This window comes from Myxocyprinus asiaticus, chromosome 13 (assembly GCF_019703515.2).
Source record: "Myxocyprinus asiaticus isolate MX2 ecotype Aquarium Trade chromosome 13, UBuf_Myxa_2, whole genome shotgun sequence".
NCBI lineage: Eukaryota > Metazoa > Chordata > Actinopteri > Cypriniformes > Catostomidae > Myxocyprinus > Myxocyprinus asiaticus.
This window is the reverse complement of record NC_059356.1, coordinates 49,266,920-49,281,919: the sequence shown is the minus strand read 5'-3', so window position 1 is coordinate 49,281,919 and position 15,000 is coordinate 49,266,920. Positions and strand designations below refer to the sequence as shown.

The 15,000-nt window shown below is 37.3% G+C and overlaps 1 protein-coding gene across 1 annotated transcript in view; it reads right to left on the bottom strand.

The window, feature by feature from the left end:
- LOC127449846 (tripartite motif-containing protein 16-like) overlaps nt 1-5,337 on the bottom strand; it is a 68,733-nt gene extending 63,396 nt beyond the window's left edge. Inside the window, exon 1 of the mRNA XM_051713439.1 lies at nt 5,278-5,337. The gene's annotated coding sequence lies outside the window, so the exon portion shown is untranslated. The remainder of the gene's footprint in view (nt 1-5,277) is intronic.
- Nucleotides 5,338-15,000: the final 9,663 nt, after the last annotated feature.

Genomic DNA, 15,000 nt, shown 5'->3' with positions numbered 1-15,000 from the left:
AGACCTTATTTTACTCATAAGTTTAAAAACCCCATTATAAAAACCCATAGGAAAATCCAGAGGGAACCCATGGTGAATTCTCTTCCTGGTTTATGGACTACAAGCTGAACAGCTCTATTGTAAGGAGCTTCAGAGCTCAGATATTCTTCTGTGATCAACAGAAGAAAGAAAGTCTTATGCATCTGTCATGAGGGTGAGTAAATGATGAGAGAATTTTCATTTTTGTCTGAGCTATCCCTTTAAACTCAATCACTCATATACATTCAAACACTTACATTTGCAAGAAGGACCAAAAGACTAAAATCTAAATGTCTTAAATGTTTTTTAAGCTTGTTTCCAATTTTCCATGAGGAAAGTCTTCCTGATATGTTCACTTTTACACATTAAAACCTGCAAGAAAGAACCCAGAACTAACACAGACATTTAAGAAATGTTTTAATGTCTCCAGTTTAGTTTCCACGAGGGAAGTTTATGTTATGAAATTTGCTACTGTTCTGCTCTTGCCACATGATAAGATGCGTGGATTGATTGTCTCAGAAGCAGAGGCAACTGGGATTCATCCTCCGCCACCCGGATTGAGGCGAATCACTACGCCACCACGAGTACTTAAAAGCGCACTGGGAATTGGGCTTTCCAAATTGGGTGAAAAAGGGGGAAAAAATATTATTAAAAAATAATAATTGTGAACGTGAAAACATTTACAGAGTAGTTTTCAGCATATCAGGCTTAAGATAATGCGAGAATGTGTGTATATTGTAAAGGAACTGAATGAATGTGGTTATCTGGCAAGCTTCTGAAGTACCTTTTTAGAACATTCACTTGATAATGTCTAAGATAATGATCTATAACACAATGTAGAGCATTATCACCCTCAGATTAGAACTAGAACATGGTAAGACGTGTGACCTGTGGCTTCTATTGTGTTTTTAGGTTGTGGCAAGTACACTGTCAATGCAAATATTATTAGGTAATAATTTAAAATCAATGTAAGATTTTCTAAATAATTTCTTTATGCCTATAATTAATTCTGAATGTTGTACAGCATCTCCTAAGAGTTTTCTTTTAAAAGAGACCATTTTATTTTTAGGATGAGCCACCAGTTAGAGGAGTTCACCTAAAAATGGAAAATGTATTTTTACAAATTCATTTACTCACCCTTATATTGTTCAAAACCCATATGCTGTTACTTTTTCTTGGAATATAAAAATTGATATTTTAAGCAATTCTATTCCATAGATCAGGAGCTGTAGAGATTCATAAAGGACAAATACTATAAATCATTATTAAAGGTTCAGTATAAAGACATCATAACAGTAGTTCATATGACTCATGCATTATAACAGTTTATAGTGATCAGGAGCTGTCAAGATTCATAAAGGACAAATACTATAAATCACTATTATTTATTGTTATTATCATAACAGTAGTTCATATGACTCATGCATTATAACAGTTTATAGTGAACAGGAGCTGTCAAGATTCATAAAGGACAAATACTATAAATCATTATTAAAGATTCAGTATAAAGACATCATAACAGTAGTTCATATGACTCATGCATTATAACAGTTTATAGTGAATAGGAGCTGTCGAGATTCATAAAGGACAAATACTATAAATCACTATTATTTATTGTTATTATTATTATCATAACAGTAGTCTATATGACAAGTGCACTATATTTCAAGCTTTCTGTGGTCATACAACAGCTTTGTGTTGTCTGGACTATATTTATGGTATTTTGTAATGATTTTTATTTCTTCTTTGGTCAAAATGAGCTAGCCAGCTGACATAGTCATGTCATTTTACAGATACATCAGTGATGAAAAGAAATTCAGATTAAATTAGTTTTCTTTGATTGAACTCTTTCTTTGATTGAACTCTTTGGCCTGAATGGCAAGCGTCATGTCTGGAGGAAACCAGGCACCGCTCATCACCTGGCCAGTACCATCCCTACAGTGAAGCATGGTGGTGGCAGCATCATGTTGTGGGGACATTTTTCAGCGGCAAGAACTGGGAGACTAGTCAGGATCGAGGGAAAGATGAATGCAGCAATGTACTGAGACATCCTTGATGAAAACCTGCTCCAGAGCGCTCTGGACCTCAGACTGGGGCGAAGGTTCATCTTCCAACAGGACAACGACCCTAAGCACACAGCCAAGATAAAAAGGAGTGGCTCCGGGATAACTCTGTGAATGTCCTTGAGTGGCCCAGCCAGAGCCCAGACTTGAACCCGATTGAACATCTCTGGAGAGATCTGAAAATGACTGTGCACCGACGCTCCCCATCCAACCTGATGGAGCTTGAGAGGTCCTGCAAAGAAGAATGGGAGAAACTGCCTAAAAATAGGTGTGCCAAGCTTGTAGCATCATACTCAAAAAGACTCGAGGCTGTAATTGGTGCCAAAGGTGCTTCAACAAAGTATTGAGCAAAGGCTGTGAATACTTATGTACATGTGATTTTATTTCATTTTTTATTTTTAATACATTTGCAAAGATTCAAACAAACTTCTTTCACGTTGTCATTATGGGGTATTGTTTGTAGAATTTTGAGGAAAATAATGAATTGAATCCATTTTGGAATAAGGCTGTAACATAAAATGTGGAAAAAGTGAAGCGCTGTGAATACTTTCCGGATGCACTGTATTACCGTATATTACTGTAATATGACAGAAGTCATGCTTTGAATCATTTGTGAGTAACTCTTGATATTTTCCCATGATCCTTCAGTTGTAGAGGAGCGAGTGACAGTAATGTCACATTATTTTAAAGTTTTGTGCTGTAAACATTCACTGCTGGTCCAGTCAACTTTGCTGAACGTTTTTATTTTTTTAATGTACACAAGATGTTTTTGGTTATATGAATATATTGTGGATATGTTAAGATAACTGTACTTACAGTATGCGCCTGTTAAATCTACTTGATAAATTGATATAACTGTATGATGACAGAAAGGTTATCATATACACAATATAAATGAAAAACGGGTCTGTTGGTGCATTTGCTGTTGTGAGACTACAACCTTTCAACAATGGTATCAATCTGATCCACAAAGGGATGCATTTTCCAAATTAAACCCACCTATTACTCATGATTCAGTGTGTACAGATTAACAGTGTTAACGTGTAATACGTATAATTTCTGTTCTAATCCTAGATTAATGCAATGCAGAATATGCTTTAATAGCAAATCTCTACAGCTCATTGGTGTACAGAGAGCTGCATACACATAAAACCCTTGCTGGATGTAACTGCTGCTGACCCGAGTTCACCAATTGTGTCACCAAGGAAACACAGACACTGAAGCCTGCCATACATAATCATTGCTTTATTATTTTATGTGATTCTGCCTGCATCACCTTGGTCTAATGATGGACAACACTCTTAAAATGGAATACATAGACTATCAATTAATTGCCAACAATTAAAAGCCTTCATCAGCCAACTTACAAAGGACAATGCATCTATGTGAATTTCTGCAGTTAATCCAGGATGAACTTCAAAGACATTAGTAGTTAATCTTACAGTTCATACAAAATCTTTTTTTAAACACTGACCCTTAACACTTACTTAGTTTAATCATTTTAAACCATGACTTGCACTACACATAATTAAATAATATTGGCATTATATTCATGATGTTAGTCAGAGGGGAACTGGCCCCCACAGTGAGCCTGGTTTCTCCATTAATCAACATCTTATGGAGTTTTGTGTTCCTTGCCACAGTTGCCTTCGGCTTGCTCACTGGGGTTATAAATACATTTAATATTTAATGACTTATTTTTATACACAATCTACAATCATATTTAATCAAACTACACAATGATGACTCTAAGACTTTAAAGATATTCCAGTTTCATTTTTTGTTAATGCCTGATCTTCTGTAAAGCTGCTTTGAAACGATGTGTGTTGTGAAAAGCGCTATACAAATAAAAATGACTTGACTTTTATTTCAACCAAGTTTGGTAGGAGATTCATATTTATTAGCTATAACAAAGAGCAGCAGTTTCTTCCCAATATCACAAATGTGAACTTTTGACCTTGCCCTGATCGTTTTAAGAGGTTATCATGGGCAATATTGCTTTTTCAAGCCAACATACTGGGTCTGTTCCAAAACCTATTGAGCTAGTGAGCAATTTAAGGCATCACAGGCACGCTTCCGAAAAGAAGGTTGTTCCAAAAGGTAGGTGTTTTAATTCTGCTCCCTCCTAAAATATCTAGTTTTGGCCAAATTTGAAGGAAGCATCATATCCTTCCCATGGTAGGCAATCCCAAAATGCACCGTGATGAGCTCGTAAAGAGATAAATCCAAGATAATGAACGAAGCAAGAGAAATTTTGATTACAAATATACTTATAATCCATTCAATACTAAAAACTATTGATAAAAACTTGTTTAAAAATGTGCGTTATCATAGAATATCAAAATGGACATTCAATTATTTCAATTTATACTCTTTGCTTATATGTTTTAATTTGAGTGTCTGAGCGAGATATGAGATTTTTACTGTACATTTATTTTGAAAGTGTTTTGTTACCTGAAGCCAGTGAAAAGAAATCCTGATGTTCCTGTCTGACCTTCTAACAAACATACCTACAGATTACCAGAAACTCCACCCTCATACAACACTTACTAGGAAGTGACTGTCTCATTATTTCTCTTTTTACCGTCGTACTGGTTTTCCTTTTGCGCATTTAAAGCCTTTATTCAGAAAAGTATTGCATTCAGCACCTTTACTATTTTAAAGGACAAAAGAGGACCATTGTAGGCTATTTATACCCACGACCCCCACAATAAATTCTTAGTGTATTGATAAATCAGGTTTCAACAACATAACACGTCCGCTCCGAGGTCATTCATTTTCCAAAATAACTGTCTATAAAGACGCTTCATCTGTGCTTCAGTAGTTGGGTTTCCATCCACTTATTTTTATGTGCATTTTGGGACATTGCATAAAAAAATGCTTGATGTAAACACCAAGATGCGAATAGCATCCCCAAAATGCACATAAACTTATACATTCGCTTGAGGATCTGTTTTTTATTCAATAAGAAGAATGATCATAAACTTTGACGGAAACACATTTCCAGATGTGATGAGTCAAAGTAACTGTGTGCCAACTCGCGTTTAAGCAAAACAGAAAGTAAAAGTATCTTATGACAAAAACAGACAGAATGACTCTCTATTAACTCTCTAATAAATCCAGAATATTCTATAATGACAGATGTGATCATATGCACAAAGTTTGCATATAACTCCAGCAGCACCTATAAACTCACCTGTATCTGTAGAAATCACGACACAATCAAAAAGATGTTCTTAGTCTCTGTGTGTTTGTGAAGACAGCTCCTGAATGAATATAATATGAAGTGATTCCTCAGTCGGTGCTCTTGGGTGATTTCCACAGGCGTTACTATAAGTGAACGCCTACATTAAAGTTTTCAGAAGTTTAAACAGGAATTACAATCAATTAGGAACTTTATACAGTGTTCATGTCTGGATGAGTCCAAACCTTTTCTAATGTGGGCCAGATGCAAACAAACAAACAAACAAACAAATAAATAATAAAAACAGTAGTCGTGGCCCGCATGGCTGTAATAGGCTTATTAAAAAATATTTAGATTGGCACCATTACATTACATTTATACTGTAGGGGTGACAGACCGGGGTTGGTTGGCACAGAGTTCATTTCCAGTCATTTTGAAATAATTTTCATGGGGTGTTTTAACATTTGCTTCACCAGAGGAAAGTGTGCCAATCAACCCCGGTCCACCCAGCAAACACAGAATGCTCCCCGAACATTAGCATTTGGTCACGTTTGGTTATTTTTGGGAATGTTCTCTTTGTTAGACTTTTTAAAAAAAAATCTCATTAGTGCAGTGCAGCATTTAATTAAATGTAAAAAAGGATAACAGTATAATGGATTTAAACACATTCTGATGAAATAAGCATACAAGAATCTTATCCATCAGTTTTCTATAGCCGCTTGTCCAACCCAGTCTCGTGAAATTTTGTACATATTTTACAAGTTGGCTATTTCGTATGATTTTGTACGAGTTCATTCGTATAAATTCGTACGATGTCATCAAGTGCAAATGCCTGGATGTCTAATGCGGAAGTAAGCGCTGGTTCTGCGCAGGAGGCATTCAGGACATACTTCTTAATATTATGCCCTTACCCAAACCCCTTATCTAAACTTAATCAATCAGTCGAGTGTGTAAACATGATAGGAAGCTGCTGTGTGTGTGTGTGACAGAAGCAAGTAATTGTCGTGTATTAGATGGAAACGATGTCAAGCGACGTCATTGGCTGTAGTGGAATTCGTACAAATTCATACAAGTGCAGAATTAGCCAAATTTATAAAAGTCGTATGAATCCGTACGATTTCGCTGTGAGAGTGTGTAGGCTTATCCTGTATGTAGGGTTGCGGTAATGCTGGAGCCTTTCCGAGTTGTCTCAGGCCAAAGGCAGGGAAACACACTGGACAGGTGGCCAGAGAATCATATAGCCTACATTAATATCTTATCTTAATATCTTGCTACTTTACTCGCTGTGTCTGCACTGTTTGCACCACTTAATAACTAATTCCTTCTAGATGTGAGATTAAACATTCATGATAATGATTGAATAAAGATTGAAATCACGTAATAGAAAAGAACATGATATAGCTAAGATTTCAAATGGCCAAAAAACACAATTTAAAATAAAATGAAAAATTTGACTCTTTATTTTTTAATATATTTGAATTTGGCAATTGCCTGAAAAACCATTTCATGTCATCAATGATAAAAACTTGTATTTTGAAAAAACAAAAAGTTGTGGAAAAGAAAGAAGAGTTCAGAGAAAGAAGAGGCTGCTCAATATAGTGAGTTAAATGGTGCCATTGGTGTTACGTTGTTTAACGTTCATGAGAAAGATTTTTTTACTTTAGCAATAACAGAAGTGATTTTGTGGTAATGTGGTATTTTGGGACAATCAGAAAATGTAAGCTCAAAGCTTTCTCTAACATTTAAGTTGTCATGAAGTTACTGTACTCTAAAAACAGAGGCTGAGTGAATATGATTTATATAAATCATACAAATATTACAATGTAGTAGTGTAAAACAAAATATATAAAACGATGCAACAAGTCAAATAAAAAGTCAGAATCTAAAATATCATAATATCATTTTCATAATCCTGCAACAAAATGTTGACTCCCAGTGGATGATGCTGTCCTCAAACTGGTCATGTGTCCTCATAAACCACAGTCAGCACTGAATGAAATACTTCCTATGATGCTGTCAACTCTATTTACTGTTGTCTATCACCTGAATCAATACATTTAATAAATTAAAGTTATTAGCGTTACTTGATCTTGAAGCAAATGCACGCGTCTTCTCTGATGTTATACATGTTCAGTTTGGAATGAGGATTGACAAATATCCATAGTAAGATCTCCTAATTTAAGGATAAATAATAATAATAATAATAATAATAATATAGTAAGCAGCAATTATAGGGCCAAGTACTCCAATGGCAAGCAGTTTGACTAAATATAGAATTCTGGTGATTGATTTTAAACAGAGTGATACATTTTTTTATTTTAATACTTATACTATAAATCAAATGCTTATAAATTTGACCAATAGGTGGCACTGTCACCAAATTGATATGGTATTGTCTGTGCTTGGTCACAATGCCAAATGTGAAGATGTCAATATGCCAAAGCGTTCATGAGATACAGCCTCAAATTCTTACTAGCATTTTGCCATTAAATTCATTGAAGCGATACATTAGGACAGTTTGGTCTATCAGACAGCTCATCATAACTTTTTGTCAGAAGTGTCTCTAGATGATCAATGCAAAATTTGGTGCGAATTGGAGTTATGGCCTAGGGAGAGTTCGAAAAGTAGGTTTCAATGAAATCAAAAATACCCAATAAGCAGACATTTCCCAATATGGCAGAAAATAAGGGAATCTAAAAACAGCAGTCTCATGATTTTACCCCAAACTATCCAAACGTTATAAGCAAAAATAGCCATTTATCATATTTCTTGACCACTAGGTGGCACTGTGCCGAAACTGTGCAGGTACCAGTGCTTGTGCTGATATATACCAAGATTTCTGTCAATATATCTTGCAAAGATATAGTCTCGCATCCTTTTTACCATACTCTGTCAAATTCGTTGATACTGTATATGAGAACAGTTTAATCTATTATCATACATTTTATAACGGTTTATCACAAGTGTCTCTACATGATACATGCAAACTGTCAAGTGAATCGAAAAAAAAATGGTTTACAATTAAATTTAAAATGCCGAACAGGAAGGATGGCCGACCATGGCAAATTTTGTATCATCATAACCGGCATGACCCAAGGATGTTTACAAAATAAGGGCGTATTCACACTAGGCCCGGTTGCTTTGTACTGTGCCCAAGCACGACTGTCGCCCCTCTCCACTCTCCCGCTGGCCTGCACTCACACTGCACTTAATGTTCCGGGCCTGAGCACGCTTACGTCAGTACGATGTGACTTTTTGTTTTGAAGTAAACAAGAAGAAAAGCAGCCTTGCACAGCACAATGGAGTCCATCATTCTAACGTTACTTTGTGGCTTATTTTGAAGTGCGGTGACACACGGCCCTCTCACATGCCTAATTGTCGACAGCATCGTACCACTGGAATTTATCCTTTTTGTCCGATGAGCTTCCAGATTTACAGAATGCATCCCGTACCTTCAGATATTGAACCCGCAGTTTTTTCAGCTTGTCACGACATTGCTCAATGGTTCTTTGGTGTCCACGAGATAATCAAAAATTTTACCAAATATCTCTGAGTTCTTGTGTTTTGTATCCAGTTGTTCCTGTATACGCTCGTCTGCCCAAATTTCCAGTAAACACTGCACCTCTGCCATAGACCAAAGCGATCCCTCTCCCGCCATGTTTTTTAAAGGGAAAAGTCGCATCATTGTCGTCATGTTTCGAGTTCCGTGCTCGGCCGCGGTTAGTGATCACACTAGATGCGTACCATGCCCGAGCCAACTGGTTCAGCATAGTGTGAGTACACCCTTAGTCTCATGACAACAGGCCAAATGAATCTAAAGTTAAAAGCTTTTGACTTCTAGTTATGAAGTTATGAGCTTCAATATCTTTTGACCACTAGGTTGTGCTGTCCCCAATTTTTTGGAGAACCTTTAGGATATGGTAATGATATGCCAATGCTTTTGTTATATACAGCAATTTAATACAAAATTAAAAATGCCTGACGCACTGCGTGGCATTGCTCAGTATGGCGTGCTCGCCATAGACTCTGCTGATGTGGTTCACAGGGATGGTGTGGCCTGTCTGTAACTTTTTGTCATGAACGTTTCTAGATGATACGTGCAGCATTGAGTGAATCAGACATACAGCCTAGGAGGAGTTTGGCCGGAGATTAAAAATGATATGATCATGCAGACACTGTATGACCCAAGAAATCAGAGGAAAAAACATTTGACAGCACGTAATAGATAATGTTGACAGAGACTATGTTTAGTATTTAACCCTTATTAGTAAATAAGAGACTCGATAATGTCTGTGTATCCATGTGCTTGAACATCATATTGCAACATTATTATCTATACACCTAGAAAACACAGTTTTGCTGTTGTGTTTCTATCTAGTCCGAACACAGGGTACAGAGGTTGAGTGAATGTGGTGTGGACTCTATGAATGAGGCTCATTTTCTGAGAGACGCTGTAGAAGGACAGAATTCCTGCTTTGTGATCTACGTACACTCCTACTTTACTGGTGTTGTGGACTACAGGAAGTATGGTCTCGATGTTATTGTGCCAGAATGAGTAACAGGAAGGAGAGCAAAACAAATTCCAGGACTGATCGTTACTCTGCTGCTTGAACGGCTTCAAGTTGGGGAGTTCAGCATCAGCCATGGTAACGCCGCTGGGCCTGCTTCCCATGAGATCCCTTCAGCGCTGGCCAAGAACAGGAGTTCCATGGTAGGCTACTCATGGCTCCATAGCATCTGCGCAGTCGGGTGATGCAGCGTTTTATGTCAACACAGTTCCCTGGGGAAAAGACCTAATTCTGTCAAACAGGCGTTGTGCTGGGTAGGGTTGCCAGGGTGTACGTTGTTACCAGTTTTACTTGATACAAGGGACAACACTGGTGTGAAATTTAATACGGTGGAAACATTATGAATGGAAGTTCCAATATTAATACAATAGCCTAACGAATAGAATAGCCTTAAATAAAGAATAGTTACCCAATGAAGAGTTTGTGACCCATGAGAAATGAAGCTAAATAACATATTGAAAGCCAGATGTTCTTTACCAGCGTATTAAACTACACAGGCAGAAAAGTACACGCACTGACAGAAGACGTTTAATTGCAGGTAGTGAATATCATGTGCACTGTGGGTAACTGTAAGACATCTCGGATTCGGAATGACACAAGAAATGCTGTTAGACACACAGACACGTGCTTGAAACACACTTTATTATATTTTTAAGAACAGATGACAGAAAAGCCGTCTATGCGTATGTATGACACGCTTTTTGTTTGGAGGCGTGCAGTCTCGTGGAACACATGGATGTAAATCCATCTGGTGCCGCCATCTGATGGAAAATATTAAAAATGTACATTTTGAAGCCAGGGCTCCGGATTGAAAGCATAATATCACAGAATTCATGATTTTATGCTTTAATGGCACTGGGATCAAATATTGCAGTTTTAATGGGTTTCAATGGGGACATTTTTGTCCTGAAGGTCCTGAGTGTAACTATATTGTGTACACAGTGTATTATAGACGTATTATAGGAACTGAGGTTGAAATATCAAAATTCCCCCCAAAAATAAACACCTTTGGCAACATTTATGCCTTTGGCATTAAGACAGTCAAAATGATTGAAAAAACAAAAAAGAAAAAGACAAAAATGTCCTGAAGGTCGCACAAGGGTTAAATAAAATATTGTTAAAAATTGTGAAAAATATTGTGACCGGTAGAGAATGCACGGATGAAGTAGGTTCGTTTCCAAAGAGACGTTGCCCTTCACAACTGTTGAAAAGCCATCTTCAAAAAGTTGAATCATTAATTATGATTTTCATAACTCATTGGTTTTGAACGCATATACACTGGCAGCCAAAAGTTTGGAATAATGTACAGATTTTGCTCTTATGGAAAGATATTTGGTACTTTTATTCACCAAAGTGGCATTCAACTGATCACAATGTATAGTCAGGACATTAATAACATGAAAAATTATGATTACAATAAAAAAAATAAAAAAAATAAATAAAAAAAAATCAGAACTTCTTAAACTACTTAAAGAGTTCTCATCAAAAAAAAAAAAAAAAAATCCTCCACGTGCAGCAATGACAGCTTTACAGATCCTTGTTATTCTAACTGTCAGTTTGTCCAGATACTCAGGTGACATTTCACCCCACACTTCCTGTAGCACTTGCCATAGATGTGTCTGTCTTGTCGGGCACTTCTCACGCACCTTACAGTCTAGCTGATCCCACAAAAGCTCAATGGGGTTAAGATCCATAACACTCTTTTCCAATTATCTGTTGTCCAATGTCTGTGTTTCTTTGCCCACTCTAACCTTTTCTTTTTCTGTTTCAAAAGTGTCTTTTTCTTTGCAATTCTTCCCTTAAGGCCTGCACCCCTGAGTCTTCTCTTTACTTTATACAATTTCAAGCATTGTATAGCCTTCATTCCTCAAAACAATGATTGATGACGAGTTTCTAGAGAAAGCTGTTTCTTTTTTTGCCATTTTTGACCTAATATTGACCTTAAGACATGCCAGTCTATTGCATACTGTGGCGACTCAAAAACAAACACAAAGACAATGTTAAGCTTCATTTAACGAACCAAATATCTTTCAGCTGTGTTTGATATAATGTCAAGTGATTTTCTAGTACCAAGTTAGCAATTTAGCATGATTACTCAAGGATAAGGTGTTGGAGTGATGGCTCCTGAAAACCCCCCCCAGCAAAATCTGTACATTATTCCAAACTTTTGGCCGCCAGTATAGTTTTACTGTATATCGCATTTTGCTATTGTTGCACAAGCAGAATGACTGAGAGATCAGGCGCTGACAGGGCAGTCCTTCATGCCATCTGACATGCCTCCATAAACATTACACAACCAGCAGAGAGAAGAAAGCCGCTGGGCAAATGCTGCTTTAACTTTCTTTGCACCAAAACTGCATCTGTTTCACCAAAACTTGTTTCATCTTGGCAAATTAATAAACACATTTTACTCTCCGTTCTTGTCAGAGAGCATTCTCTCTTTCTTAGCAGTGTATAGTAAACAGACAAGCAGATCTCGCATGGCTTATGAAACTTCACCTTTGGAAATAAAAGAAAAAAAAAGGCATCATTGGAGGTTATGCAGGTACATCTGAATGGAGGTTTACATGGAGACAAGAGACACTGCATCGTCACGATCTCAGTAAAGTAAGAAGCAGATTTTATTACCATCTCTTCAATTCAACACACAGCAACAAGTGAATGATTTACTTACTCTTTTACTATAAATGCTGAAGCTAGAAAATTATCTGACATTAGGCCATCATTCTGCTGTACATCCTGTGGTTGTGTGATAGTTTTATATCTTTTTTATAACCTATATCACTAAATTATGGTATTATTATCCCTCTATTTATTTACATTGCAGTCAATAACAGCGGAACTTTTACACGTTCGTTGGAAATGCTGCCGCTGCTTCCTTCCACATTGCAAAATAATGTGGATTGCTTAACGAAAATTACCCCATAGTACCACCTAGCATCCAGCCAGCGGTAATACCATTGTTAGTTGGTTTGAACTTGAACACCGCACCGGTGTGAAAATGATTATATCATGGCAAGTCTAGTGCTGGGCCAAGTGATCAGACACAAGTTTGTCACTATGGATGTGCCCAACACAGGCTGGGGAGCCCCGAGCAATGGTCATCCAGCCTTCAGCACCTGGACAGGCGCAAGGCTGACATGGCATATAAACTGCCTGAAATTACTGGCTGTCTTTCTGGCTCTGATATCATTTCAACCAGAACTTCAGAACAAGTGTGTGTTGTCCAGATGGATAACATATCAGTAGTGGCATACATAAATTGCCAAGGCGGAGTTCGGTCAAATCCTCTTGAAGAGCCAGACGCACCTCAAGTCGATTCGTGCTGCGCACGTTCCTGGTAGCCTGAACTGCGGAGCAGATGTGCTTCTGCGTCAGGGTGTACTCCCAGGAGAATGGTGACTTTATCCTCAATCAGTTCTCAAGATATGGGAGATGTTTGGGAGAGTGAACGTGGATCTTTTCATCTCCAAGTAGACTACTCAGTGTCAGCTGTGGTACTTGCTGAGTCAGGCTCTGTTGGGAACGGATGCTCTGGCTCACAAATGGCCAGCAGGAAAATGCAAGTATAGGTTTCCCCCAATTTGCTTTCCATCTAATATTTAGTTTAAGGAGTGCAAGCTCACCCCTGGAAAATCCCTCAGAGGAGGAACCTCCTCTCCCGGGCACAGAGCACAATGTGGCATCCCCAGTCGGAGCTGTGAGACTTACACGTTTTGTTACTGAACGGCACCCATGTGAATTAGATGGTTTTTCGCACACAGTGCTTGACACTATCTCTCAAGCTAGAGTCCCTTCTAATAGGCGCCTCTACACCCTCAAGTGGTGGGTTTTCACTGACTGGTGTTCATCTCACAATGAGGACCCAGTGCATTGTGCTGTTAATACAGTGCTTCACTTTCTTCAGAAGAGTTGGATGGCAGTTTTACCCCGTCCATGCTCAAAGTTTATGTAAACCTATTTGTCATAACGCAAGGAACCACAGAAAAAAAAATAAAAAATTCTAGCACGTATGGTGTTTTGTTTTCTTCACCTATAGGCCGATCAGTCCGAGTCCATGCGTATGGCTGGCCAACTGTAATACTACCTTTTTCCAAAGTTTCAAGTCTCTTGGCCTTACGGCCTGGTCTGCACGATCAATTTTAGGGCATAATAATAATAATAATAATAATAATAATAATCCTTACAGTTATTTTGCCCTTTGAGTTTGAACCCCTAATAATAATAAGAAAATCAGTACAAACAAAATAGGGTTCCAGCACCTTCGATGCTTGGCCTTCTAATAATGATCTTTTAAAGTGGACTCAATAACACCTTCTGAACACCCTACAGAGTAACTCACATTGGCAGTAAAGCATGGGCAAAACATGACTTAATTTTGGTAATAAAAAAACATGGTTTGTAGTTTTTATGCGTTATTCAATATTAGACATGTTTAATGTCATTTTAAGTGTTTTATTTTTTTAGAAGTGATATTTAGGCAGTGACAACATTGATTTGTTTTTGTTTTTTTGTTCAAAGCATGCATCCCTGTATTATATAAAAATCTCATATCACAGAACAATCATGATTGAAATTTTGAGCAAAATAATCATGATTTTCATTTTAACCTCTATTGTTCAGCCCTAGTGGTGGAGCTAGAAGGTTTGAGAAACAGACCCCAAAATTGTCACTAGGACCAAATTTTTGTAATACCATAGGGCCTGCCACAGACTCCCAGCTATAAATAACAGAAGAAACATAAATCAGTTTTGAAAACACCAGTTTTATAATGCACACAAAGATACCAGGAGGAAGTAAGGAACAAACTATCTCTATAAATGGAACACAGTTTTGCAGACTCCACCAACAGGAATTATATCAGGATCACATAACCAGAAGAAAAGTATTAAAACAATAATACAAAAAAAAAAAAAAAAAATAGAGATGGATGGATGGAGCTTTTAAATATTGTCTAGTTGATTTTTTTCACTCGTCTGCCACAATAATACAATGTATTTCAAACTGAATACATGACAGAATGTTCCGCATAAGAACAAAAAAACCCTAAGTAGTTTATTTATTTATTTATTTTTGTCTTGTCTTTGATGTAATGAATTCATAGCACACTTGTATGCACTTGTTTTAGATGGCCAGACTGGACAAATGTCACCTCATACAGGCAAAA